Source organism: Nomascus leucogenys, chromosome 8 (assembly GCF_006542625.1).
Source record: "Nomascus leucogenys isolate Asia chromosome 8, Asia_NLE_v1, whole genome shotgun sequence".
In the NCBI taxonomy this organism is placed as follows: domain Eukaryota; kingdom Metazoa; phylum Chordata; class Mammalia; order Primates; family Hylobatidae; genus Nomascus; species Nomascus leucogenys.
In genome coordinates, this window is record NC_044388.1 from 107,520,571 (window position 1) to 107,547,578 (window position 27,008).

Consider the following 27,008-nt stretch of genomic DNA (forward strand, 5'->3'; position numbering starts at 1 on the left):
CTCCCAACCTCAAACCACGGAGGTAACCAAGACGGGAGTGCAGTCTCCCGGACCTTTTGTTTTTCAATCGCACAAACACACAACACTCAAGAGGAGGGGCTTATGAGTTTTCATTTTGTAAAAATGGGACAAAGTACGCATATTGTGCAACAACCTTGCTTTTGTAATGAAAAAAGTATTATTTCTGCTTCCTTTCCGTGCATATACCGTATACATATTTTAACAAAATCCGGGCTGTCTGTTCTGAGGCGCTGCAGTTTTGAAGGGGGAGGGGGCGGAGATCCGGGCTCGCTCCCCCGTCACTGCCCCCTCCATCCCTTCCCCCTCATTCCGGGAGCCCTTCCCCGGGGCCCAGGCCGGGCCCATGCCCTTCCCAGGCCCCTTCTCTTGGCTCCTGGCCCCTCCTCCGAGTCTCCTCCCCGAGCCCCGCTCTGCCCTGGTCAGCCCCGTTCTCCCCCGCCCCTCCCGCCGTCCCCCCTCCCGCCGCTCCCCGCCCCTCCCCCCTGGCCCCCGCCCTCGCCCGGTCCCCGGGCCGATCCCAAGGCCGCTGCTCCCGGGAGGCGCGGCAGGGGGCGCTGCGCGGGACCAGGCTGCGGGCGGCGGCGGGAGGAGGAGGCCGAGGAGGCGGGGGCGGCGGCAGGCGGGGGGCGGGGAGCCGAGCGCGAGGGAGCGAGCGGCGAGACAGGCGCCGAGGCTCCACCGCGCAGCGACGAGCGAGCCCGGGAGGAGGGAGGGAGCGAGCGAGCGAGCAGCCCGCGCCGCCGCCTCGCAATCCGCTGCCATCCCGCCGCCCCCGTGCCCGACCGCCGCCCGACTGCCATCGCCCGGCCCGGCCGCGCCCGCGGAACCAGACCAGGTGGGCCGGGGCCGGGGCCGGGGCGCGGGGGCGGCGGTGCTAAGATGGAGGCGCCGCGGCCTGGCGGGGCTTTGTCTCCGGCGGCCGCCGCCGGGGGCTTTGCGGCCCTGCCCGACCTTTGTCCGCGAGCGCGGCCGGGTTCGGCCCCCGCCGCCGCCGCCTTCTACTTCCCGCCGGGCGCGGGGCTGCGGGGCTGGGAGGGCGCGGGGCTGCGGGGCTGGGAGGCCGCGGGGCCTGGGGGCGGCGGGCCCGGGCGCGCTCGCCATTGTTGTGGCGGCGCCGCGCGGCCTCAGGCTCGGGCGGGGTCCGGGGGCCGCGCGCCTCCCTCAGGGCTCGCCCGCCACCCCCGTACCCCCGAGGCCGGGCCGGGCTGCAGAGGCCGGAGGGGCGGGGGTCCCGGGCCCGCAGCCGGGTCTCGGGGTTCCGGGGCCGGCGTCTCTGCTCCCCGCCCCGCCCAACTGACGGAGCAACGCGCCCGAGGCGGGATCCTGCGGGGTCGGGCCTTGGGTCTGGGGCGCTGAGCGGCGTTCGCGGGGCCGTTCCTGGCGCGGGGTGGGCCGGGCCCCGGCGGCGCTAAAGTTGGCGGCTGGGGGAGGGAGGCGAGCGGCCGCCCAGTCTCGGTGTGAGTGCGGGAACCAGAGGGTTATTTTCGAAATGCTGAATGCTCCATGCTAAAAATGTTTAATAATAAACAGGATGTCGCCACTCGGGGCCTGCCAGATGGGTTTTGTTTTTTTTTTCCTCCTCTTTTGCCTCCCCCCAACCCCCAAGAGAGAAATTCAGCCCTGTTGAAACTGTGGGCCTCTGAAGAGTGGATTTGCCTTAAGAGGTGGATTTTTTTCCTCTTTTTCCCTTTTCTTTTCTCCTTCTAAATATCGTGGGAGGTCGGAGCCCACCTTTAGGCAAGAATTGGAGGTGTTTTCGGTGGTGAGCTTGAAGGAAGTGGGAGAAGGGGGGCTGGGGAGTGTCATTTGCTAAATGGCTTCCTGGGAGAAATCTTTAAATGCCTTTGGTTTACAGGACTGGTAAACTTTCCTTAAGATTTTTTTTTTCTTTAAGGTTTAGTGTGCATTTGATGTGGCTTTGTACAGTATCATCCAGTTTGGTTTTTGTAACCATTCGTATGCGGTCTTAGCATGGTTTCTCCGAATCTCGCTGCAGCCATTTAGTCATGTCTGTGCACAGCGCTGTGGTGTAAGGTGGGACTGGGGAGGCCCAGGCATTGGGGTGCAGATCCTGCTTCTTTCTTCCGTAAACCTAGTGACTCTGGGGCTGTCTGAGGCTTCATCTGAATAAATCGGGGCGTGCACCCTTCACCTGGTAGGTTTGGGCAACGGTGAAGGGCCTAGCAGAGGGCCTGGCACAGTTAGTGGTTCCTCCTACGATTGTTGGTATAACTGCTGTCAAGTCCTAGGACAGACATGAGCCCCTTCTGGTGCCACCCATAGAGCCAAATTGTGCCCATGGATGCCACAGGTGCTGGCCTAAGGCATGGACAATACAGAAGGAATTCAAGGCCCAAACATTAGTGGGCGCTTATACAGTGCTGCGCCTCTCGGGAGGCAGGGATGGGAAAAAGTAGCATTTGGAGGTCTCTGGAACTTAATAGACCCGGAGTGTGTGGTAGTTGGTCAGTTTAAGGCAGGGTTAGAACAGTACGAGATGCTCAGGACAAACAGACGCCCAAGGAATCCTGCCTTTTGAGGATAACTGCTTTCCTTGGGGATTGGCAGATAATCATTTGAGAGTGAATTTCTACTTGTTTGGGCAAGTGTGTCTCTTGGAGCCTGCGCAGCTGGATTCTGGTCCTCATCAGGTTACCTTTACAAAGCAAGTCTCTGAGCCTCAGATCTTGCATCTGTAAAATGGGAATAATTAGCCTGCCTTGGGTATCTATTAGGGCTCTTAGGAGCCTCACTTAAGGCTGTTTTGTAGTGAATTGTTTTCTCTCCATAGGAAGGTGATGAAATGTATGTGTTTGTTGGTTATCTGTTTTTCTGGTTCCTTTCTCCTTCGTTCCTCCCTTGCCCTCTTCCTCTCTCCCTCCCCCCTTCCTCTCTCCCTCCCTCCCCTTCCCTTCCCTTCCTTTTCCTTCCTTCCCTTCCTTCCTTCTTTTTTCTTTTCTTTTCTTTTCTTTTTTTTTTTTTTGAGACAGTCTCACTCTGTCGCCCAGGCTGGAGTGCAGTGATGTGATCTCAGCTCACTGCAACCTCTGCCTCCTGGGTTCAAGCGATTCTCGTGCCTCAGCCTCTGGAGTAGCTGGGATTACAGGCATGCGCCACCACACCCGGCCAATTTTTGTGTTTTTAGTAGAGACAGGGTTTCACCATGTTGGCCAGGCTAGTCTCAGACATCCGACTTCAGGTGATCTGCCTGGCTTGGCCTCCCAAAGTGCTGGGATTACAGGCCTGAGCTACTGCGCCTGGCCTTCTTTCTCTTGATGCTTATTTTTTCCTCTTCTCTTGGTTGATGGAACTGTGACCTCCCCACCCCAAATTCTATGGCCGGCTAATGTTTTGCTATGGTGACTATCATCCATCTGCCTGGAAGCACCAGAGTGGCTTCGTACAGCTAGGGAGCTCAGCCAGATCTCGGTGTCTGCTGTTTGAGACTATGGAAGGACTATTGCTGAGAAGCAGGAGACAGACTGAACCCAGTGTTGGCCACAAGTGAGGACTGAGACCCAGGTTGCCTTTTGGCTGACCATGTTAACTTGTTGGTAAATGGCTCTGCAGTGGTTCTGCATTTTAGTGGGGAATTTGTTTTGGTTCATTTTGGCATTCCCGCAACCATCTTGTTGGTTTTTTGGTAAAATGTGGCACCCCCTCCAGACCTCCTAGCTGTGGAACTGAGACGTTTTAGCAGGGTCCTGTCATCCTTTGATTTTTCCTCGCTTCCTGCCTCTTGGCCCTTCCTTTTTGTGTGACTTCACTCAGGCCCAGTCTGGCTCTATACTGTTAACTGGTTAGTTAGACCAGGAGACAGTCGCTGCCTCTCCCACGAGCTTCTGCATACCTGTGTATTCTGGTTATCTGTGGCCCCCTAATGCTGATTGCATGCCCTTGCCTTAGCCCCTAAGCCCACTGTGTGGGGGTCCCATCTCGTACATTGGCCCTCTCCAGCCTCCACTGGGCCCAAATAGGTAAAAAGAAAGCCTGGGGAAGGAAGAGCCAGGAAACCTCGGGAGAGTGGAATTTCAGGAATGGCAAGTCAGAACTGGTTCCAGCATGGGTTCCGTTGCCTTGTGTTTAGCTGAGGGATTTTTGTTATGAATTTTTTTTTTTTTTTTTTTTTTTTTTTTGCCTGTTCACCACTCCTAATCTCTTTTGAATTTCAGTTCTCTTTTTTTATCCTGAAGGATTATTTTATTGTACTTTTGAGGGTTTTTTTTTTTTTTTTTTTTTGCGTTGCACAAAGTACTGACTCATGTTGCTAATGGCTGTGGCTGTATGCTGGTTATATGTCTCATGATCCTACCGCTTAAGATTGATCATTTCTGTGTTGGTTTCTATTTCAAACCAGAATAGGCCAGGTGGGTCAATGCACGTATTTCTGAATTCAATAATGAGGCTTCCCTACCGTGAAATGTACGTATCTTGTCATGGGGCGGACAGGTACTAAATAGGGCCTATCTATACTAGATTTTAAAACAGTGCATTTCTCTCCCAAAAAAACAAAATTTCCAGCAGACAATGGGCTTTGTGCTCCAAATCTTGTAATTTTGGTTTTAAATAAATTTCATGTAAGGAGGCAGGGCTAACTAGACTGTCTTCTTTTCAGATCATAACTCGATCTCTTTTTAAGATTATTTCTGGGACTTGTACAGCTTTAGGAAACTTGGGTCTGTCATTGGGACAAAGAAATACAGGCACTGGCTGTGGTGTTAGAGATGGGAGCGACATGGGATATGGTGAGCTTTGCTTCCGGTGAAATAGGATTGTTTATCATTAGCTTTAGGTTTCAAAGGTGCCATTCAGACTGGACCTCCTCACCTGGGAGCTGGCAGACCTGGGCCTTGCCATTGGCGATATTACTGTTTATACCTCTGGGTGGCACGTGGGAAATCTCTTTTGTGTTGGGAGGGAGGTTTGCCTTAGTGACTTCAGCCAGAAGTTGTGGTTGAGCTTTGTTCTTAGCTGTACTTGTTGGTTTTCTGTGTGACCTGAGAAGCATCCTTCGTCCGAGCTGAAGTGCACCTCCGAGGTGCTGACAGCAGCACTGGTTTGTGAAGCATTGCATGCAGCAGGACTAGTTGGCAGAACAAAGCCTATCTCAAGTTGCTGGCGGTCTTTCGCATCTTGTACAGGACTTCCTTCCGTTCTTACCTCTGCAGCCAGTTGTGTGGCTTCCGTCTGGACCCTCTTCCTCCTTTCCAAGATAACCATCAGTCTTTTTCTCTGTGGGGCCGCAGAAGCAGCATTTATTGCATTTTTAATGGACTTGTCAGGCAATAGATACTCCTTGAGCACCTATCATTTGCCAGGCATTGTACAAGGCCCTTTAAATACATTTTTCTTGTGGTGGGGCCAGGTGGCTCATGCCTGTAATCCCAGTACTTGGGGAGGTCAAGGCAGGTGGATTGCTTGAGGCCAGGTTAAGAACAGCCTGGGCAATGTGATGAAAAAAAAATGCCTCTTAAAAGAAAAAATTAGTAGGGTATAGTGGCGCATGCCTGTAGTTCTAACTACTTAGGAGGCTGAAGCAGGAGGATCACCTGAGCTTGGGGGGTTGAGGTTGCAGTGAGCCGTGATCATGCCACCGCACTCTGGCCTTGGCGACAGAGTGAGACCCTGTCTCAAAAGAATAAAAAGTAGGCCGGGCATGGTGGCTCATGCCTGTAATCCAAGCACTTTGGGAGGCCGAGGTGGGCAGATCACCTGAGGTCAGGAGTTCAAGACCAGCCTGGCCAGCATGGTGAAACCCCGTCTCTGCTAAAAATACAAAAATTAGCTGGACGCCGTGGCGAGTGCCTGTAGTCCCAGCTACTTGGGAGGCTGAGGCAGGAGAATGCCGTGAACCGGGGAGCCGGAGCTTGCAGTGAGCCGAGATTGCGCCACTGCACTCCAGCCTGGGCGACAGAGCAAGACTCCATCTGAAAAAAAAAAAAAAAAGGAAAATACTGAAAAGAATAAATACCAAAATAAATATATAAATCACTTGTGACCTCACCATCCAGAGCTAACTACAGTAAAGATGCTGGTGTGTTTCTTTCGTCTGATAATGTCTGTGTTTTCTAAATAGTATATATACATTGAATACACAGTTGATAGCTTGCTTTTTCCCTTTTAATGTTATAGTGTATTCCTCTAAGTTATTTTTATAATTATACAATTGCTGTTATATGGATATGCCATAATTTATTGACTCCTGTATTACTAGACATTTAGATTATTGTTGTCCTCTTTTCCCTCTTACAAGAAAAACTGTAGGGAGCATCTTGGCGTGTAAGTTTTGGTCCACGTGGCTGATTATCTCTCATAAGTGGAATTTCTGGGGTCAGAGGATTGCAGGCTTGTTCTTCTCTTCTGGTCTCCTTCAGTCTTTGTCACCTCCCTCTCCAGCCTTGAGCCCAAGGCAGCCTCTTTCTTAGTTTTTTCTTTTTTGAGGCAGGGTCTCACTTTGTCGCCCAGTCTGGAGTGCAGTGGTGTGATCTCAGCTCACTGTAACCTCTGCATCCTGGGCTCAAATGATCCTTCTGCCTTAGCCTCCCAAGTAGCTGAGATCCTATAGGCATGCGCCACCATGCCTGACTAAATTTTGTATTTTTTTGTGGAGATGGGGTTTCGCCATTTTGCCCAGGCTGTTTGTTTTTCTTTTCTTTTCTTTTTTCTTTTCTTTCTTTCTTTCTTTCTTTTTTTTAGATGGCGTCTTGTTCTGTTGCGCAGGCTGGAGTGCAGCAGTGCGATCTTGGCTCACTGCAACCTCCGCTTCCTGGGTTCAAGCGATTCTCCTGCCTCAGCCTCCCTAGTAGCTGGGATTATAGGCGTGCACCACCATGCCTGGTTACTTTTTGTATTTTTAGTAGAGACGGGGTTTTGCCATGTTGGCCAGGCTGGGCTCGAAATCCTGACCTCAGGTGATCCACTTGCCTTGGCCTCCCAAAGTGCTGGGATCACAGGTGTGAGCCACCGTGCTTGGACACCCAGGCTATTTCAGACTCCTGGACTCAAGTGATCCCTCCGCCTCCGCCTGTCAAAGTGCTGGGATTACAGGCATGAGCCACGGCACCCAGCAAGGCAGCCTTTTTCATGAGCCACTAAGTTCTGGGGGTCTCAGTCCTGGTTAAGCCCTTTGATGAGTGGGGATTGAGGTCTTACTCCATTTACTGGTTTGAACCTGGACAAGGCTTTTGTCTTAAACAGTTTTTGTTTCTAGGGACATGGAGATGTGGATGCCCCATTGAATCCTGGGGAGATCCTGGTCTGGTGGGGAGGAGGCCCTGGAGAGCCCCCCACCTAACTTTGGCCTCATCCTCTTGTGATTTATTCCTTCCTTCCTTCCTTCCTTCCTTCCTTCCCTCCCTCCCTCCCTCCCTCCTGAAATGGAGTTTTACTCTTGTTGCCCAGGCTGGAGTGCAATGGCGCGATCTCGGCTCACTGCAACCTCCACCTCCCAGGTTCAAGCGATTCTCCTGCCTCAGCCTCCTGTGATTTCTTTGGAGCTCCCTACAGTTTCTCTTTATAGCACTTTTCACAACTTGTAAATAGGTGTGTTTTTTTTTATTTTAAAAATTGTGGTGAAGTATACATAACATAAAATTTACCATTTTTAAGTGTACAGTTGAGTGGCGTGAAGCACTTTCACAGTGTGGTGCAACCATCACCACCATCCATCTCCAGAATGTTCTCATGTTCCCAAACTGAAACTCTGTTCCCATTAGATGCCAACTCCCCTCCCCCATCCACTGGCGGCGGCCACCGTTCTCACCATTCTCACCATTCTTAACATTCTTACCATTCTTTCTCCTTTTTTTTTTTTTTTTTTTTTTTTTTGAGATAGGGTCTCACTCTGTCACCTAGGCTGGAGTGCAGTGGCGCAATCTTGGCTCACTGCAACCTCAGCCTCTTGAGTAGCTGGGATTACAGGCACACACCCCCACACCCAGCTAATTTTTGTTTTTTTTTGTAGAGACGGGGTTTCATCATTTTGGCTAGGCTGGTCTTGAACTCCTGGCCTTAAGTGGTTTGCTTGCCTCAGCCTCCCAAAGTGCTGGGATTACAGGCGTGAGCCACCGTGTCTGGCCTAGTTTTTGTATATTTTATTTTATTTTATTGAGACGGAGTTTTGATGTTGCCCAGGCTGGAGTGCAATGGCGCGATCTCGGCTCACTGCAGCCTCTGCTTCCTGGATTCAAGAGATTCTCCTGCCTCAGCCTCCTGAGTAGCTGGGATTACAAGCGCCTGCCACCATGCCCAGCTAATTTTTGTATTTTTAGTAGAGACAGGGTTTCACCATGTTGGCCAGGCTGGTCTCGAACTCCTGAGCTCAAGCGATTTGCCTGCCTTGGCTTCCCAGAGTGCTGGAATTACAGGCCTGTGTAATCCCATGGTGGCAATGTTGAGCCACCTTGCCCTGCCCACCATTTTACTTTCTTTCTGTGAAACTGAATACTCTTAAGTACCTCATGTAAGTGCTATCATCCAATATTTGTCATTTTGAGTCTGGCTTATTTTTAGCATAGTATTTCCAAGGTTCATCCATGTTGTAGCATGTGTCAGAACTAACTTCCTTCTTAAGGCAGAATAATACTCTCTTATTTGCATGTATCTACCACATTTTATTCATTCAGCAATGGGCAGCAGCCTGTAGATAGTTTTGTTTTCATGTATTGAATGGTCCTTTCCCCCAGTGGAGTGAGTGAATGCATCCGGAAACAGAATTCTGTTGTTTCCCATTCATCACTGTGTGCCAGGTGTCTGAGAAGCGGGTCTCATAGGAGCCCACTCAGAAACCAGGCTCACCTCAGTCTGGGTGTGGGGCGGTCAGGGAAGGCGTTTTGGAAAATGTAGCTGACTTGAAATAAGCACCTATTGAAAATAGTATGCTGAGCCCTGGAACATTAAAAAATGTGTTCCTATGTGGAAATCAGAAATGTATGGGTCCCGGAAGAGAGCTTGTGGGTCAGCCTGCTTTCCAGAGTGCCGAGGCCCTTTGAATGGTGAACATTATGTAGGCGTTCTCGTATGGCCAGTGGCCAGCGGCCAGCGGGGAGGAGGGCAGAGAATGACTGTAGCTCTGGGAAGCCCGCGTCAACTTCCCGACACGCCTCAGGATCATCTCTTTGTATAGAACCATGGGATGGATCGCTGCAGGACCTACTGGAAAAACGAGGTCATCTCCAGCACTCTTTCCATGGGTCCTTTGTGTCTTGCAGAACTTTTTTCGGCAGGTGTTGTTTACATATGGTTCAGAGCTTAAAGAACAGCTGTGTTCCAGGCCAGGGCAGAAAGCACAGGCCTGTCTGGGAGGGGCATCATCACTCCTGCCTGCCTGCCCAACCGACCTGTCAGTGGACTGAATGGGCCAAGTGTTCAGAAATCCTTGGGGAGAAGATAGTGTCCTGAATCATGATGTGGTATTTTCTGTGTGTGTGGTTTTTTTTGATAAAACATTAATTACAGAAGTATACAGGTTTTTTGTTTGTTTGTTTTTGTTTTTGAGGTGGAGTCTTGTTCTCTTGCCCAGGCTGGAGTGCAGTGGCGTGATCTCGGCTCACTGCAACCTCCACCTCCCAGGTTCAAGCAATTCCCCTGCCTCAGCCTCTTGAGTAGCTGGGACTACAGATGCATCCCGGCACGCCTGGCTAATTTTTTTTTTTTTTTGTATTTTAGTAGAGATGGGGTTTCGCCGTGTTGCCCAGGCTGGTCGCGAACTCCTGAGCTCAGGCAATCCGTCCACCTCAGCCTCCCAAAATGCTAGAATTACAGGCGTGAGCCACTGCGCCTGGCCCATACTTTAAAAGAAAAAAAAGAAATTAAAAGCCAAGTGTTTGAAGAGAAATGAAAGCTTCTCCCCAATGTCCCAGGTAGTAACCATTATTGATAAATTTGCTTTGTTTATCCTTCTAGGCTCAGTGCACATATAAATATGGCCTCATGTAGGGAGGTTTTTTAAAAAACAAAAATGGGATATACTATATTGTATTGCAACTTGGCATTTTCAAAATATCACAATCATTTTTCCATATATATTTTTAAGCATAACTTCTCTTATTTTTATTTTCAGTAATACGTTTTTTTTCTTCCTTAGGGATGTGGGGGTGGGTCTCGCTATGTTAACCAAGCTTGTCTTGAACTCCTGGCCTCCATTTGTCTTCCCATCTTGGCCTCCGAAAGTGCTAGGATTACAGGTGTAAGCCACCACACCCAGCCATTTTTCCATATTAATGTGAACAGACCTGCCACACTGTGTTTTAAAAATAATGTTATGTTTCTAAAAAATATACAGATGTGTAAAAGAAGAAAAAATCATTCATAATCCCATGGTTTAGATAGTCCCAGTTGACTTTTTTTTTTTTTTTGGTGGTGGGGACGGAGTTTTGCTTGTCGCCCAGGAAGGCAATGGGGTGATCTTGGCTCACTGCAACCTCCGCCTTCTGGCGGAGCAATTTTCCTGCCTCAGCCTCCCTAGTAGCTGGGATTACAGGCGTCCGCCACCATGCCTAGTTGATTTTTTCGTATTTTTAGTAGAGACGAGGTTTCACTATGTTGGCCAGGCTGGTCTCGAACTCTTGACCTCAGGCGAGCCACCTGCCTTAGCCTCTCAAAGTGCTGGGATTACAGGCGTGAGCCACTGCACCCGGCCCCCGGTTGACTTTTTAAAAAGAAAATTCAAGTTGCTCAGGGAGGCATAAAGGCTCTTCCCCACTCTCTCTGAAAAAAAACCACTGTGAGGAAGTTCTTGGGATTCCTCCCAGAAAAAAACCCACATTATCCGCATGCATGTTTGTATTCTTCAAGCATGCTGCTGCCCTTTCACGTGATAAAATGTCTCGGCGTGCTCCCTGACAGCCACGCAGGCGGATTATGTCATCTATTTTAGCAACTGCAGAGAATATTTTGTGGGTATACTTGATTTAACCTGTCTCCTAGTGGTGGACATTTGGGCTATTTGTAGTTTTGGAATATTATACAATTTTGGTAAAACTGTACCAGATTTGTTTTCAAAAACATACAATTTGTATGTAAGCATGTAAGCGTGAGAATGTGGTTCTGCAGTGTGGACTCTTCAACTGAATAGCTTTTTGGTAAGAATTCTGCCAAATTTCTCTTCAGAAAACTTTGTATCAGTTTATATGTGTGAGCCTATGTTTCTGGACTATGGGCTTTTCTAAATGAACAGGCTTTTTGGATTGTTTTGGGTGTGCACATTTTCCAATCAAAAGCTACTGTTTGCGGCTTTCTGTGGCGAGCGTAGGGTCTGATGTTTTGGTGAGCTTGGGCAGGCAGCGATCAGACACAGCAGCTCCGTTCACAGTGTGGAAGCGGCCACTGGAGGAGTTGCTCTGAGTGTCCTGTTAAGTGAAGGCCACTGTGGGAGCTGGAAGGAGGCGATGGACACAGTCAGCCAGGTATAAGGTTGATTTTCTGTATCAACTAAAATGATTGTCCTTGTTGCCTGTTTTCTTCCAACTGTTACACACTGGAGCCTGGTGCATAAAATTCAGAGACGGCCTCCATTTTAAGTTTTCTCATAGTCCTGTGTTTCACAGCCCTTGGTGGTTTTGTCGCTGTTAATATTCATTGCTGTTGGCGCTTTTGCAGCTCCTGATAGCGGCTGTTGTGCACATCTCACTTCTTGACTCAACCTCTTGGCGTCACTTGCCACCCCTCCTGCCCCCCACTTTGGTTTAGTTCTTCCAGGACATCACACCACCGGTTGAAGTGACTGCAGAAATGAAGCACTGGAATGCCTGGGTGGTGGCGTTTCATCAGGCTAGGCTGGTGGGGATTTGTGCTCTGGTAAGAGGAGGTGTGGTTTGGAATTACACTGCTCTGGCTCCTCGGGGTGGCGGGCGGGGGGGTGGTTATTGTTAGCTGGAATTCAGAGAGAGCTCGCTGGGAGAGTTGGGAATGCTGTGCCCCCTCTTCCTGGTGGAGAGTAGCTCTCCCTTGCAGGCACAGTGCAGCACCCCACACTGGAAGCCCCGCCTTGGGGTTAGCTGCCTTCAAGTCCAGGTTCTACCACTTAGAAGCTGGGTGACCTGGGGCCAGCTTTTAAATCTTTTTGAATCTCCATTCTCTTCCTCTGCAAAATGTGATAGTAACACCTTCATAGGACCTGGGAAAGGATTCAGAGGGTCATGTGCTGCAGAGTTGATAGGGCACCTGGCACAAGACAGCAGGCTCTCCATAGACCGCAGCTATTAATGGTTCCTGGATTCAGCCCTCCCCAGGGGCCTGGGGGTTTGGAGCAGGCAGGCTTTTGTACACTTGGGGCTTGTTTGTTACCTAGGTGTTGGGGTTTCTAATTGTGTGCTCAGCGCTGTGCTACATGCTAAAGATTTGGACCCATAGCGCATTGCCCTCACCTCCTGGAGCTCAGTCACCTTAATTAGCAAGGGCCTCCCATGGGCAGGTGCATCAGGGTTCTTTCTTCTGTCCATCTCTCCACATTGAACACCACTGTGGATGTCTGTTCCCACGAGCAAGGGCGTTTGGTAGCTGGCAGCTGCCCTGTGTCTAGTCTGTTCTGTTGTGTTCTTGGGGAGTTTCAGGTAAATGTCTTGGAAGGAATGAAGGTAGGCATGTTAAGGCGGTTTGTGGGTTCCAGCTGCAAGGGAGACTGCAGCTGGGCCAGCAACAGCCCTGACTTGACCTCAGGCCGACAGGAGTGTTCCTTAGACCTACCTGCTGTGAGGTCTTGAACAAATCATGTCTTTTGCTCCTTTAAGTCTCAGTTTTCTTATCTGCCAAGTGGATATGGAACCTGTCTCATAGTATTGCTGCAAAGATTGGCGTAATTTCTGGGATGCAGTTAGTGCAATGTAGGAAACCTAGTCAACTTGGAACAGTATATGGTGTTGATACTATGTTGCTCAGTTCACTGAGATCCTAAAAACAATGTAACAGTTACAATACAGGCGTGTCATAGTTACAATACAGGCTTGCTACAAACATCAAGCTCCAGAAGTGTATAGAGTAGAAAGTGAAAGTCATTCCTTCTTCCCTGCTGTTTCTTTTTAATATCAAGAGAGGACTGCTGTCTTAAACAGTTGTTTTTAACTAAGGGGACTGTTTTAACTGTGCATATGAATTCTAAACCTGAAGTGACCACTGGAAGGTGGGAGGTGTGACTGTTTATAGGTAGACCTTAATATAAGCAAAGACGTCTCATATGGCTCCTTAGTGTGGTCACTTCAGCTTTTTGAGGGGAGAAAATGCCATTGTAATTCTTTGCACACCGTGGATGAATCATAATGTTGTATTGGTAAAGTTCAGCAGTGGCATAGACTGGGTTTAATTAACAAGTGCTGCTTCCAGAGATCCCACAGCTTTACAATTTGCTGTTGACATGGTTGGAGGGTGGAGGAAGGGGACAGGTGGGCATGCCCTTAGGGTAATGGGGCAGTGCAATCTGATTTTTTAGGAGCTTGTGGGAGATGGTGGGTGGGGGAGGAGAGTCGTGAGTATAGAGTTTTGGGTGGGGTGAGGGGTCTGTGGGTAAGGTGTTTGTAATGTGTGTAGTGTATTTGCAGTGAGGGTGCATGCTCCACTTTCCCACCATTCTGAAGTCACAGCTTGGCGGACCTGGGAATGCCCTTGGAGTAGTAATCCCCCGCCCTTATTTTGGGTCTGTCCTTTATTCCTTTGTTACTTTAGACCTGGCTTCGCCAACGATTGTCCTGGGTTTCCTCTAGTGTCTGAGGCTTGGAGGAGAAATCATGCACGGCTTCTGGGGTCCAGTCCTTTGGCCTTTGCTGGAGATTATTTATACCAACCCTGCCCTTTTAGCTCCCACTTCAGTATTTTTGGATTTATTTATTTTCATCAAAGAGAAAGTTCCTTTGTCACGGGAGAGTTGATGAACATCTCTATAGCAGCAAACACCCGAGGGCATGTGGCCCAGTTCTGAGAGGCTGTGGTAGAGTGAGGAGGGCACTGTGTGACCCTGGTTCTCACTTCACCTCTGAGCCTCTGTTCCCTTATCTGCAAATAGGGGGTGATAGTAAGGACAGCCACCTCAGTGGTGGTTAGGAGGATGCTCTCCGCAGCTGTAATGTTTATTCAGGCAGCCTGATGGAGTATTTCCTCACCGGGGTAACGGGAGGCATTGCATCCAGGTTGGAATGGTTGCTAAGGAGCCCTTCGGTGCTTCTGGTGATAGTCACTGTTGGCCCTAATCCGCCTCCTGCAGCTGAACTGTGGGAGTGCCACAGCTAGAGGGGGCGGGAGGAAGAGGATGGGTTGTTGTAAGTAGGCTGTGTTCTCTGCCTGTCTGGGCATTTGCTGCCAAAGGGCGTCTGACTCCCATGTAATTTACCTAATGAGAGGTCTCGGGCCTTGCGCAGGGTTACAGCTCTCAACTCTTTTCTTTCTATGGACACAAACGAAAAATGTGCTTTGCAGAGATGCCAGGTTGTAAAGAAATACTGGCCCCAGCATGTAAAGATACATGTACTGGAGTGTTGGTTGTGGCATTATTTGTGGTGGGACATGTTCAGTTGGACATTTCCATAGGGAAATGGGTAAATAAACTACGATGCCACTGTATGTGGAATGCTGTGTAGGCATTAAACAGAATGAGGTAGATCACTATGTGTATTTTTATCTTTTAATTTTTAAGTCTGAACTAAACAGAACTATGTATATTTTTAGAAAGATGACCATGTATAGAAAGAGAAGAACCCGGGTTGAATAATATAGTAGCTTCCTGCATTTGTAGAGAAGACCATGACTGTTTATATGAATGTGTATAAGCCTGGAGGCTGTCCACCAGTTAGTTAACACTGTTTACCTTTTGAGTTGGATTGTTTTCTTGTGCATACATTAGTATCTTTTTTTTTTTTTTTTTTTTGAGACGAGTTTTACTCTTGTTGCCCAGGCTGGAGTGCAATGATATGATCTTGGCTCACTGCAGCCTCCGCCTCCTGGGTTTAAGCGATTCTCCTGCCTCAGCCTTCAGAGTAGCTGGGATTACAGGCATGTGCCACCACACCCAGCTAATTTTGTGTTTTCAGTAGAGACGAGGTTTCTCCATGTTGGTCAGGCTGGTCTCAAACTCCCAACCTCAGGTGATCCACCCGCCTCGGCCTCCCAAAGTCACTTACAGGCATGAGTCACTGTGCTCAGCCGCTTTTTTTTTTTTTTTTTTTTTTGAGACAGAGTCTCACTGTGTCACCCAGGCTGGAGTGCAATGGTGTGATCTTGGCTCACTGCAACCTCCACCTCCTGAGTTGAAGCGATTCTCTTGCCTCAGCCTCCCAAGTAACTGAGATTATAGGCATGCGCCACCACGCCCAGCTAATTTTGTATTTTTAGTAGAGATGGGGTTTCTTCATGTTGGTCAGGCTGGTCTCGAACTCCCGACCTCAGGTGATCTGCCCATCTTGGCCTCCCAAAGTGCTGGGATTACAGGCGTGAGCCACTGCACCTTACAGGTGCCTGCCACCACGCCCGGCTAATTTTTGTGTTTTTTAGTAGAGACGGGATTTCACCATGTTGGCCAGGCTGGTCTCGAACTCCTGACCCCAGGTGATCTGCCCATCTCGGCCTCCCAAAGTGCTGGGATTATAGGTGTGAGCCACTGTGCCCCGGCCACATTAGTATCTTTTGAATTTGTCTTACTGAATGTGTATTAGTAACATGTATTGGTTACAAAGATAATAACAAAGGTAACTTGCATGCATTTCAGTACAGTGGAGCCTGTGGGGGCCGGGCTGGGCTGGGGCAGCTGCTGTGTTGGTGGCTCTTTTCCTGGTGCCAGATCAAACCTACCATGAGGTAAGAGCTGCTCCAGGCTTCGTATTCCACACAGACCCATCCAGCGCACCCTGGCTCCTGGTATGGGGCCCCAGTGGTTCCCGTGAATTTAACTAGTTCAGTCGTCTGTCTCTGTTGATGTGTCAGTGGCCCTCAGAAACTGCTTTGTTGATCTGGTTAGAAGGAACAGTCCAATACAAATGCTGTCTCCGATTTCTCTTCTCTACTAAATCAGATTGTACAATAAAGAACATAGATTTTGGTTGCATTTGCAGAGTACTTCTCATTTGTTAATTCACCATTATTTGGAGGTGGAAAAGGAAGGAGTAACTGAAAGAAGCCCATGTATTTCATTTGCCATGTCCCTGTTAAATTTCGACGCCAGAGAGGGAGGCCTTTGTATAGCACATCCGTCCAACGGTTCATCACTCACCGTTATTTTGAAATCATCTTCTTCCCCGCCCCCCTTGCTAAATTAACCGCATCTTCAAAAGGGGAGGTAGGCAGGAACTCGGAGACTGCATATGGGCTTTCCAGCCAGAGTCCTCTTCAGGCTTCAGCCCAAGCCTGCCTGCCTATGAGCTAGATGAGGAGGGGCTCCAGGCAGACCCTGTGGGTGAGGAGCCCAGAGCTGGTGCAGACTCTGGGGGTGTGGGATGCTGTATTAGAGTAAAGATACCAGTGCCAGCGCCAGTTCACACCCCACCGCAGGCCAGGCCTGCACTTCACATTCACCTCAGGTCCCCAGGGGCGCTGGCACGGCCAAGGAGTACTGTGGGCAGGTGGGGCCATTCTCTGGGGCCCACCACACGGGCCTCCCAATCATGGCAGCAGGCATCGTTCTTCCCAGTGCCCAACACTGCCCAACTAAGTCTGGATGTCAGATCACCCCGGGTTCAGGTTCAGGTTTTTTAGATTCACTAACTGGATGATAGTGACCTTGGGCTAGTTATTTAACCTTGTGGAGCCTTCATGTCTATAAAATGGGAGTACTAATACCCTTCTCTGAGTGGTTTATCTATTTTGTTTCTTCTTTCAAGGAACTAATTTTATACATTTTTTCTTTTCTTTTTTTCCTCGTGGACCTCACCTGACTGGAGGAGCTCCTATTCTTAAATGCAGTTTTATGCAGATGTATTTATTACACTCCCTAGCTCTCCTCAGGCTTTTTCTTCACTGTTTCTGCTTTCCCTTACATTCACTTGCATTGGTTTTTTTCTGATTTCTTAACTTGGGTGCTTAATTTATATTTCATTTTTTTCGTTAGGAATTTGGTTTTTAGGATATTTCCTCTGAGTACAAATTTATTTTTGCTTTGAAAGTTTTCTTATGGCCAGTAATCCCAGCACTCTGGGAGGCCGAGGAGGGCAGATCACCTGAGATCAAGAGTTCGAGACCAGCCTGGCCAACATGGTGAAACCCCATCTCTACTAAAAATAAAAAGAATTAGCTGGGTGTGGTGGCGGGCATCTGTAATCTCAGCTACTTGGGAGGCTGAGGCAGGAGAATAGCCTGAACCCGGGAGGTGTAGGTTGCAGTGAGCCGAGATCGCACCACTGCACTCCAGCCTGGGTGACAGAGTGAGACTGTCTTGGCGGGGGAAGAAAGCTTTGTTATGTAGTGTTCTATTTTTCATTTGTACTATTTTCTTTTTTTTTTTTTTTTTTTTTTTTTTTTTTTTTTTTGAGATGGAGTCTTGCTCTGTCGCCCAGGCTGGAGTGCAGTGGCGCAATCTCGGCTCACTGCAAGCTCTGCCTCCCGGGTTCACGCCATTCTCCTGCCTCAGCCTCTCCTAGTAGCTGGGACTACAGGCGCCCACCACCACGCCCGGCTAATTTTTTTTTTTTGTATTTTTTGTAGAGACGGGGTTTCACCGTGGTCTCGATCTCCTGACCTCGTGATCCGCCCGCCTCGGCCTCCCAAAGTGCTGGGATTACAAGCGTGAGCCACCGCGCCCGGCCTTTTTTTTTTTTTTTTTTTTTTTTTCCAGACGGAGTCTTGCTCTGTCACGCAGGCTGGAGTGCAGTGGCGCAATCTCGACTCACTGCAAGCCCCACCTCCTGGGTTCACGCCATTCTCCTGCCTCAGCCTCCCAAGTAGCTGGGACTACAGGCGCCCGCCACCACACCCGGCTAATTTTTTGTATATTTAGTAGAGACAGGGTTTCACCGTGTTAGCCAGGATGGTCTTGATCTCCCGACCTCGTGATCCTCCCGCCTTGGCCTCTCAAAGTGCTGGGATTACAGGCGTGAGCCACCGTGCCCGGCCTCATTTGTACTGTTTTCTAGATATTTTGCAGGTGTGGTTTTGAATTCCACTTAGATTCAAAACTTTTTTAGTAGAGAGTGTTAAGTTTTCCAGCTCTTGGGGTTATTCTTATTTCTACTTTCATCATGTCTTGTTTTATTGCACTGTTGTCAGTTTTACTTTACAGAATTTGGGATTTTTCTTTTCTTTTTTCAGACAGAGTCTTATTCTGTCACCCAGGGTGGAGTGCAGTGGCACAGTCACGGCTTACTGCAGCCCCAAACTCCTGGACTCAAGGGAGTCTCCCAAGTAGCTGGGATCCAGGCATGTGCCACCACGCCCAGCTAATTAAAAAAAATTGTTTTTTTCTGTAGAGATGGCGTCTTGCTATGTTGCCCAGACTGATCTCAAACTCCTTACCTCAAGCGATCCTCTCACTTCGGACTCTCAGAGTGTGGGGATTACAGGTGTGAGCCACTGTACTTGGCCTGGATTTTTCTTAAAGTCTAATATAGTCACTTTTAGAACATGTTTGCTCATCTACGTTGACCGTCTCTATCTTGATGGGCTCGATCTACCAAGGTGGACAGGCTTCTGTTTGTTCCAATGTTTGTACTTTCATTATGGGTGGTCCTCTTGGCCCTTTTAAAACTACCCTGCTCTGCTGCTTGCTCTTTTGTGTCTGTCTCCTTTGATTCAACATTTTTTTTGTGTGTTTCATCTGTATAGTTGTGTATGTTTATTTGTTCTTATTGTAGAGTGGTTTTTGGTTATGTGGATGTAATTATCCATGTGACAGACTGAGCTCATTTCCGTAGTTCTTCCAAACAGTGCTGCCACAGTGCGGGTATGTGCGTGCTTGCACGCACTGTTGGGTATGTACCTAGGTTTGGAGTTACCGGGTCATGGGTGGGCATATGGTGGCTGCATGGGCAGCTGCCACCTCTCAGTGATGGCACCAGGTACATGAGGGTCATCCTTGCTCTGCTGGCGCTGTAAAGATGTTGCTTCTTTGCAAATTAACCTCTAGATTCCCTGTAATTCTAGTGAAAATCCCAGCAGCTTTTCTTTTGTTTTAGCTGTTTATTTCAGAAATTGACAAACTCATTCTGAAATTTATATGAAAATGCAAAAGGGCCAAGAATAATCAAAGCATTCTCTCTCTCTTTTTCTTTTTTTGAGAAGGAGTTTTGCTATTGCTCAGGCTGGAGTGCAGTGAGACGATTATAGGTCACTGCAGCCTAAAACTCCTGGGCTCAGGAGATCCTCCAGCCTCAGCCTCCCGAGTAGCTGGGATTATAGGTGTAAAAAGTAAAGTAGAGGTTTCATTTTAAAGATTTTCGTCTTCATCTAATTAGGAATAAATAGTAACTTCTTTTAGAAGCAAAATTTATTTAAAGACCCGTGCTAACATTCTTAAATATCTGCTAGCTGTAATAAATAAATTAATGTATTTTATATTCTTAGCTCCTACAATTTAGCCTGAATATTTGCCCTGGCATGCTTATACTGATCCAAGCAAGCATTAGGTCATAGCCTGTTCCTTTTTCTTATTTGAAGGTGTTTTTACCTTTCTTAGCATTCCACAAGTTACTTTCTCCTTCCTTTGTTCTCCTCTGCCTTTGCCTCTTTTAAAAAGTTCTAAGTTGCTAGCCAATCAGGACAGATACAGAATGTGAGGTCCTGTTCCAGCCAGTGGAAACTGAACACAGCAGTAGGGTGGACGCGTCAGGTTGTAAATGACCCTGTCTCCTTTGTTCAGTGTACTCTGTCTCCTTTGTTCGGTGGCAAAACTGCTGGCGACTGTACCCTTTCTGCAGAAAGTATAAAAATGGCCTTGCTGAGGAAATTAAATTTACATTCAAGTGCTATTTCTTTACAGCACTGGGGAACAAGCATTTCAAAGATAGGCATGCACCAACACACCCAGCTAATTTTTAGTGGAGACGTGCTCTTACTGTATTGCCCAGGCTGGTCTCAAACTCCTGGCTTCAAAAGATCCTCCTGCCTTGGCTTCCCAAAGTGATGGGTTACAGGTGTGAGCCACCTCAATCAAAGCATTCTTTTGTTTTTGAGACAGAGTTTTTGCTCTTGTCACCCAGGCTGGAGTGCAGCGGCGCGATCTCGGCTCACTGCAACCTCCGCCTCCCAGGTTCAAGTAATTCTTCGGCCTCAGCCTCCCGAGTACCTGGGACTACAGGTGCCCACCACCACGCCCAGCTAATTTTTGTATTTTTAGTAGAGATGGGGCTTCACCATGTTGGGTAGGATGGTCTTGATCTCCTCACCTCGTGATCCACCCGCCTCGGCCTCCCAAAGTGCTGGGATTACAGGTATAAGCCACCACGCCGGGCCTTAATCAAAGCATTCTTGAAGAAAAACAAAGCTGAAGGACATATCGTACCAAATACCCAGACTTTATAAAAGCTGCAGTGATTAAGACAGTGCAGTGTTGCCAAAAAGATAGACAAATAGGCTGATTGGAGGGAACAGTCTTCAAACTGCACATCAATAGTCACTTAATTTATGACACATGACAAAGAGAAAAGATGGCCTTTTCAGAAAAGGTACTGGGAGAACTGAACTCTCCATAAGGGAAAAAAATGAAACTTTTATCACCAATCATATCCAGAAATCAGTGTTAGGTAGATCATAGATGTAAACATGAAAGATAAAACAATAAAGCTTCTAGAATAAAACATAGAATATCTTCATGATTTTGGAAAAATCGGACACAGCAGTAACCAAAGTAGAAAAATTTGGTACATTAAACTGCATTAAAGTTTGTATCTTTTGCCTTTTACATTTCTCCAAGAAAATGCAATCAATACTAATTTCTAATTTCCTGGAAATGGTAGATAATCTATCCTGTTTGTTCTTCCAGAAGCCTCTATCCTGCTCTTACCAGGACTTTTGCCCCTCTGGCCCATGGTGTGGCTACCATCTTGGGCTTTTTTTTTTTTTGGAGATGGAGTCTCTGCTGTGTCGCCCAGGCTGGAGTGTAGTGGCCTGATCTTGTCTCACTGCAACCTCCACCTCCTGGGTTCAAGTGATCTTCTGCCTCAGCCTCCCAAGTAGCTGGGACTACAGGTGCCCGCCACCACGCCCAGCTAATTTTTGTATTTTTAGTAGAGATGGGGTTTCACCATATTGGCCAGGCTGGTTTCAAACTATCGACCTCAAGTGATCCACCCACCTTGGCCTCCTAAACTGCTGGGATTACAAGCGTGAGCCACCGTGCCTGGCTGCTATCTTGGGCTTCTGTTGGTTGTCATTCTGGGACTTGTTTTTGTCCCTCCACATGTGGTCCTTATTTCCTGGATCTTGTTTGTATTGGTTGGATAATTTGGACATCATGACAGCAACTGTCTTTTTTGTTTGTTTTTTGTTTTTCTGAGTCAGAGTCTCACTCTGTTGCCCAGGCTGGAGTACGGTGGCACAATCTCGGCTCACTGTAACCTCTGCCTCCCAGGTTTAAGCGATTCTCCTGTTTTCAGCCTCCTGAGTAGCTGGGACTACAGGTGTGCGCCATCACGCCCAGCTAGTTTTTGTATTTTTAGTAGAGACGGGGTTTCACCATGTTGGTCAGGCTGGTCTTGAACTCCTGACCTCAGGTGATCCACCCGCCTCAGCCTCCCACAGTGGTGGGATTTTCACGCCTGGCCAACAGCAACTATCTTAATAAGAACGTTCATTGACCCAGGTAATTGCAAGTCCAGAAGTAGACAGGTTTGGGATTATTTGGGTGCACCCATTCTGAACCAGTCCTTAGAACCTCCTGGGCTGGGCTTCTCTTAGGCCAGGCCCCCCTCCCCTGGGGCTGGGTCTGGGTCAGCCTCCCTCAGGCTCCATCAGGAAGGAGGAAGGGAGAATTAACTGCTGGGTAGGCAGACAGGAATGGTCCCACTGGCATTTCCAGTCCCTTAGTTTGCTCTCTTGTAAAAATACTATTTTAAGTCCTTATGTAAGTCTGAAAAAGTCTTTTTCTGTCCCTACACTTGACTTGGTCAGCTGAGTATTGGATTCTAGATTGAAAGTCATTTCCCAGAGAGGATGGTGATGCTGGTAGGAACTCTCCATCATTGTTGCTCCTGAGAACTCATTGCCATTCTGATTGTTTCTCCCTGGGAACTTTTTTGGAAGAGGGATGACTTTTAGAAGCTTTTAGGTTCTCAAACTGTATCCCTAACATGCTGAAATTTCACATTGTACTTTGTGTTCTTTTTATATCCATTGTTCCGAGCACTTGGTGGGCCTTTGAAGTCTTGGCTACTTGGCTACTTCAACTCTGGGAATTATTTTTGGCATTTTTTACTTGATAATTTCTTCGTCTCCTTCCCCCCAGCCCACCCCCATGTTTCTGGAACTCCTAGTTAAATCTGGACTCCTGGGTTAATCCTTTGATTTTGGGGGTAGGATGTGACTAGCATTATGCCGTCGCTCATTTTCTGAGATTTGCTTGTCTTGCTCTTCCACCTCTTCTTCGTTTTTTTTTAGACAGTGTCTTGCTCTGTCGCCCAGGCTGGAGTGCAGTGTCGCCATCTCGGCTCACTGCAACTTCTGCCTCCTAGGTTCAAGTGATTCTTCTGCCTCAGCCTCCTGAGTAGCTGGGATTACAGGTGCATGCCACCACGCCTGGCTAATTTTTGTATCTTTAGTAGGGATGGGGGTTTCACTATATTGGCCAGGCTGGTCTCGAACCCCTGACCTCGTGATCTGCCACCTCAGCCTCCCAAAGTGTTGGGATTACAGGTGTGAGCCACTGCGCCTGGCCTCTTCTACCTCTTCTAATTGGATTATTTTACTTTAGAATAGTTCAGCTGTACAGAAAAGTTGGAGTTCCCATATAGCCTACTCCCAGTTTGCCCCCATTAAACACATCTTACGTTAGTACAGTATATTTGTCACAGCTAATGAACCAGTATTGATACATTATTATTAACTAAAGTTTATGCTTTATTCAGATGTTCTTAGCTTGTACCCAGTGTCTTTTTTCTGTTCCAGGATACCACATTAAATTTAATCATGTCCCCATAGTTTCCACTAGATTGTGACAATTAAGTTTTTGATGACCATGACAGTTTTGAGTCGTACTGATCAGATATTTGGTAGAATGTTCCTCGATTTGGGATTTGTCGGATGCTTTCTTCATGATTATCCTGAGGTTATGGGGTTTGGGCTGTCACATGCTTAATTCTAACTAGGGTGATTCTTGTTTTCTAGTTACCCTTTAAGGGGGAAAAAAAGTTTATTTCATGGGTGCGGTATCTTCTCTTGATTTTCTGAGGATATTAATTTTATAATACATATTTTTAATCTTTGATCTCTGGCACTGTCTGTTTCCTCTGTTATTTTGTCTATTTATTTGGTGTCTGTCTTTTAGTTGGTCATCTCTCAGATACCTGTGGTCTTGGCACACAGCTGATTGGAAACTGGGTGGACTCTTCAGAGTGGGTGCCTGGATGGGAGGCTGGTCTTTTCATTTCTTTTTTTTGTTGTTGTTGAGACGGAGTCTTGCTTTGTCGCCTAGGCTGGAGTGCAGTGGTGCAATCTCGGCTCACTCAAGCTCCACCTCCCGGGTTCACGCCATTCTCCTGCCTCAGCCTCTCCGAGTAGCTGGGACTACAGGCGCCCGCCACCACGCCCGGCTAATTTTTTTGTATTTTTAGTAGAGACGGGGTTTCACCGTGGTCTCGATCTCCTGACCTCGTGATCTGCCCGCCTCGGCCTCCCAAAGTGCTGGGATTACAAGCGTGAGCCACCGCGCCCGGCCTGGTCTTTTCATTTCTTGAGTCCCATGTTGGTGTATATAGGTTTTCTTTCTCTGGGGCTGGTTTTTCAAGAGAAGACCCCCTTGTCTTTGCCTGAGGAGTGGAGGGTGGTGTGGTGTTTGTCTGCTGCCCTCCTGTGAGGAGCAGCAGAAGTGGGGGGCCTGAAGCTTCCGAGGTTTGCCACTCAGGTTCTCTCTTCACTTTTTTGGGGGGGTCTCCTTTCCCCACCCCTTCCCCCTCTGACCCTGGTGTTCTCAAGTCTAGACTTCTCTTGTTTAATGTATCCAGTAGGGGAGGGAAGGGGCTGTGGGTGTGTAGCTGTTGCACTTGCAGCCTTCAGCCAGTCCCCCCACATCTGAGTTCCCACCTTCCCCTTTCATGCAAGGTGCCTGCCACCTCCTAGGACCTCCTGAGCCTTCTCATATCCTGGGTGAAGGGGGGTTTTCCCCTCTGCATGTTGTGGCATCTTTCAGTCTGTAAAATCTGTTCATACTTGTGCCCCCTCCTTGCCAAAACTGTCCCTGTTTGGGTTCTTCGCTGTTTTCATTTTCGGGGGTTGGAAGGATGAGCTGTACAAGCCCTCAGTCTTTCTGCCATGTTTAACCAGAAGCCCCCTGTATTCTAAATACTGTGTGAGTTGGATGGAATTGAATTAAGGGCCATCTGTGGGATGTGTGTGCGTGGAGATGCGTGCACAGTCCTCTTTATGTACACGGGTGTGGGAGTATTTTTGTCCGAGCACCACTCAGCTGTCTTTTCCCCATGATCGAGCATGGCTGTCTTTTGGTGTCAGAACCTCAAGAGCTGCCATTGGCTGTGGTTGCTACAGAGCATGGTGAGGCCCAGAGGTAAGGCTGGTTTTGATGTCTGGTCATTGGCACAACCTTCTTACACATATGGTGGGTGAAGTTCTCTGTCCTTCCCTCCAGATGCCTTGAGAAAGGGAGCCCAAAGCCCCGGAGGCAGAGAGTTCAGCCAGCTGCAGGAGGTGATGGCGTCACCACCACTATCTGCTGAACTCCTCTGTGCCAAGGAGCATTGCATCAGGGTGCTGGTGGCACACCTGGGGATCATCATCTCTTCCTTCTAAAGCAGCTGTCTGTCTCCACATTGTCACTGAGAAAACAGTAAGTGCAGAAGGTGACATTTGGCCCCTGGCCCCCTCTTCCTTCTGGAAACTTGTGTGTAGAGAGAGAGAGCTACTGCCTGCAAAGGGGGTTCATCTGTAGGGAGTGTTTGCCCCAGAGAGTGTTTACCTAGAGGTTAGGTGGGAGTGTAGATTCAGCGTTGGTTATTATTTGGGGGATGATAGAACCAATGTTGGTTTTTTTACCCCCCTGTGTTTTTTTCTGTGAGTCGCCGTGAGGACATAGGGTTTAGGAAGGTGGGGAGGAATGCTTTCTCCTGGGCTGAAGGAAGTCACTTGCTGCCAGAGACAGGCCAGCCGGATTTGTCCTCTTCTCTTGTGCCCAGATTCCAGCTTGCTCCAGGTGACGTCATTCCTACAGGGGAAAGGCTTTGGGTGTAAACAGTGGCACTGCCGGGCAAGCCAGGGACAGCTGCAGCTGGCTGGGACATGGCCTTCCTCCTCCGTGTGTTTGTGCTCAGCTCAGCCTTTCTGCCATCCTGGGTTTTCTTCAAAATTATTTTCATAGTTTTAAAAAACAAATAGCAAATCTGTTTGGAATTAATACACAGTGTTTTATGACCCTTACTGCTGAATTCTTTTGAAATAGGAAGTCAAAACAATAGAACATGGGCAGAGGCAGATGATTAGTATTGCAGCGTGACAGCACCCGGAATTTAAGTGGCTCATGCTGGTGCAGAGAGATCCAGGAATCTAATCTGGGAGCTGGTTTAGGGATGATACTTTTCTGTAATTTTTTTAAGATTTACAGTTTTTCTGTATCAAGCGTATATTTCTTTTATTACTAAAAAATGTGATTGAGAAATAAATGAGCAGAACTGGGATTATCCACTTCCATAAGGCCATCTATTGTAACATCGGAGGGTGACTGCAGTGAATAGCTACGTTTATTGCCCCAAAGTGGGCAGCCTTGAAACTAGGGCAGTTTAGTGTGGTTTAAATGAGTCACAGTAGAGTGTTTATCTCAAGAGGGTTTTCTGAGAATCACCCTGCATCTCTGTCTTCCTGAGAATTAATTAAAGGGGTCCACCAGCAGATCCTAAACACCTGGGAGTTTGTCCTCGTGGTGTTTGAAGGTCTGCTCTCTGTACCAGCACCCTTAAACTGTGACACACCAACGTGCAGATGGGTCCCTGGTGCACAGGAGGAGGTAGAAGCACAGGTGCCTGGTCTACCCAGCACCACCCAGAGCAGCCCTGCTGGAGAACGGAGGCTTCCCTGGCTGCACAGGAGTCTGGAGAGATGAGCGCTGTTGAAAGCTGATAATTGGGTGGGCCGCAGAGAGAACAAGAGCAGAACCACGGTGAGGTGACAGCTGCCATTGGTCGAGTGCCTACTGAGGACAAGTGCTGGGTCAAGTGCGGGGTCTTTGTTCTCTCGTTTATTCCTTACAGCAGACCTGGGAGGCGGGAGATGAACATGGTATGTTCATCTTACTTAATCCACGAGGAAGTAGACCTCAAGTCAGTGTGGAGTGGAGGCGTGATGCAAATCCAGTGTTTCAGATTTGAGACTGCTGGGGGTGGGGTGGGGAGAAGGCTGGGTGGTGGCGTGGGGCCAGCATGTTGGGCTGGGGGGAGAGTCTGGACTTGACCCTGGTGCGGTGGGGGGTGATGTGGAAGGTGTGTGAGCAGGTGCTGCCCGTGGTCTATGTTGCTGTGTAAGCCATGGCTCTGGTGGAGGGGGACCCAGCTGACCATGTGGTTCCAGCAAGGGTCTTGCAACTAAGTGCCGGAGAACCCCCCAGTTCTCCACTGGGGATGGGGAGTGCTTCTTGTGTCCCCACCATATGCCTCAATGCTTCTTTGTTTTTCCTTTTCTCTTATTTTAAATTTGTTGCTTCCTATATATGCTGTCTCCTTGGGGTGCATGGTCTTCTGGGGATGGCTCATGTCTCCCATAAGGAACACTGGGTTACCAGGAACCCCACTTTCCCCACTTGGTGGTTTCCTCAAACCTTATTGTCAGGCTGTTTATTCTTGGAGAGTTTGTGCAGTGTTCTGCAGGGACCTGACCCATTTGGGCTTCTGCAGGTAGAGTGCCTGGATTGTGCTACAGCTGAGTCC

At 48.5% G+C, this 27,008-nt stretch overlaps 1 protein-coding gene across 10 annotated transcripts in view; it reads left to right on the forward strand.

Annotated features, from left to right (window-relative positions):
* Window positions 1–787: 787 nt before the first annotated feature.
* Window positions 788–27,008, forward strand: part of PRRC2B (proline rich coiled-coil 2B) — a 107,103-nt gene continuing 80,882 nt past the window's right edge. For 7 of the 10 annotated variants that reach the window (XR_004031456.1, XM_030818056.1, XM_030818062.1 and 4 more), the window contains exon 1: window positions 788–856. The gene's annotated coding sequence lies outside the window, so the exon portion shown is untranslated. Of the gene's footprint in view, window positions 857–1,526; window positions 1,686–23,810; window positions 24,923–27,008 lie in introns of those variants that run through there. The other 3 variants (XM_030818058.1, XM_030818059.1, XM_030818057.1) reach the window with 3 other exon arrangements.